At 44.4% G+C, this 2,201-nt stretch overlaps 1 non-coding gene across 1 annotated transcript; it reads left to right on the top strand.

Moving 5' to 3' along the window:
• Positions 1-1,843: 1,843 nt before the first annotated feature.
• On the top strand, positions 1,844-1,950 carry LOC141669802 (small nucleolar RNA R71). Its single transcript, XR_012554060.1, has one exon. It is a non-coding gene; the product is annotated as a small nucleolar RNA R71 (small nucleolar RNA).
• The last annotated feature ends 251 nt before the right edge of the window (positions 1,951-2,201 follow it).

Raw genomic sequence — 2,201 nt, forward strand, 5'->3', positions numbered from 1 at the left:
GAGCTCCAAGGTAGGTGCTTCCTCTATTGATGGTTTGAGCTTCCCTTCAGCATTCTTAAGGTCAGAAGTACCAAGAGATTCAAATGGTATGTCCAGCTTTCGCTTCTATGGAGACGCGTTCAGATATTGTAATTGCTCGTTGCTATCTTCATCATCGCTGTCAAAATCCCCCACTAAGGCCTTTTCCAATGCATCAGACATTAGCATGTGATCGAGTTCTGAAGTAACCGCAGTATCAATCACATCCACTTTTAAGCACTCCTCATCTTCTGTAGGGAATTTCATTGCCTTGAATACATTGAAGGTCACATCCTGATCTTGGACCCGCATAGTAAGTTCACCTTTTTGCACATCTATCAAGGTACGGCCAGTAGCCAAGAAAGGCCTTCCCAAGATTATGAGAATCTTCTTATCTTCCTCAAAATCCAGAATAACAAAATTTGCTGGAAAGAAGAGCTTATCCACCTTGACGAGCACATCCTTAACTATGCCCCTTGGGTAAGTAATGGAACGGTCAGCCAATTGTAGCGACATGTATGTGGGTTTTGGATCAGGCAGATCCAGCTTTTTAAAGATCGACAACGGCATCAGATTAATGCTTGCTCCCAAATCACAAAGGCACTTGTCAAAAGTTAGATTGCCAATGGTGCAAGGAATGGTGAAGCTTCCTGGATCTTTCAGTTTTGGTGGTAACTTTTGCTGCAGAACAGCGCTGCATTCTTCCGTGAGAGCAACGATTTCAAGGTCATCCAGTTTCACCTTCCTTGCAAGAATAGTCTTCATAAACTTCGCATAACTAGGCATTTGTTCCAGAGCCTCAGCGAAAGGTATATTGATGTGAAGTTTCTTGAACACCTCCAGAAACTTCCCGAACTGTCTATCCAGCTTTTGTTACTGCAATCTCTTAGGAAAAGGTGGTGGAGGATAGAGCTGTTTCTCCCCTGTATTAGCCTCAGGCAGAGTGTGTTCAACAGTAGTCTTCCTTGGTTCCGCCGCTTTCTCCTTTTGCTTAGATTCTTCATCTCTAACTTCAGCTTCGACTTCCTTTGCCTTTTTAGCATCAGCCACTTTTCCAGACCTTAAGGTAATAGCCTTGACTTGCTCTTTAGCTTCCTTCCTGCATGGTACTTCCGTGTCACTGGGAAGAGTGCCAGGTTGACTATTGAGCACTGCATTGGCTAATTGACCGATTTGATTTTCCAAGGTCTTGATAGAAACCGCCTGACTCTTACACAACAGCTTAAGTTCTTCAAAATCAGCACTAGTGGGTGCAGCTGTACTTCCCTGTTGAGGATATGATTGCCTTGTAGTATACTGCTGTGGTTGCTGGAATCCAGGTGGGTTAAACTGTTTACTCATTCCTTGCTGATATGGTGGCTGAATAGCATTCTGATTATTCCCCCAGCTGAAATTTGGATGATTTCTGTTATTAGGATGATAGGTCGCTGGCACAGGCTGCTGTTGTCGCTGATAATTATTCATATACTGAACAGATTCGTTGACAAGAGAACACTGATCCGTAGCATGAGAACCTGCACAAAGCTCACAAACCATAGCTATTTGATTAACTCCATACGTAGCCAGAGAATCAAACTTCATTGATAGCGCTTGGAGCTGGGCTGCAATAGCGGTGGCTGCATCAACTTCCAGAATACCTGCTACCTTGCCTGACGTCATCCTCTGAGTTGGGTTTTGATGCTCATTTGCAGCCATCATCTCTATAAGATTATACGCCTCAGTATAGCTTTTAGCCCATAAGGCTCCTCCAGCTGCTGCATCGAGCATGGGCCGAGATTGGGCCCCCAAACCATTATAGAAACCAGTGATCACCATCCAATCCGGCATTCCATGATGTGGACATTTTCTCAACATTTCCTTGTAGGGTTCCCAAGCCTCGCACATAGATTCTGTAGGTTGCTGCGCAAACTGAGTAAGAGCACTCCTCATAGCAGCAGTCTTTGCCATTGGATAAAACTTCACCAGAAACTTTTGCGCAAGATCTTGCCACGTAGTGATGGACCCAGCTGGTTCAGAATGTAACCAGTCTTTAGCCTTATCCCTCAGTGAGAATGGGAAAAGCCTCAACTTGATAGCCTCATCAGTCACGCCATTATACTTAAAAGTGCTGCAGATCTCGACAAAATTCCTTATGTGCATGTTGGGGTCTTCAGTTGCCGCTCCTCCAAAAGAAACAGAATTCT

This window comes from Apium graveolens, chromosome 6 (genome assembly GCF_009905375.1).
Source record: "Apium graveolens cultivar Ventura chromosome 6, ASM990537v1, whole genome shotgun sequence".
Classification (NCBI taxonomy): Eukaryota; Viridiplantae; Streptophyta; class Magnoliopsida; order Apiales; family Apiaceae; genus Apium; species Apium graveolens.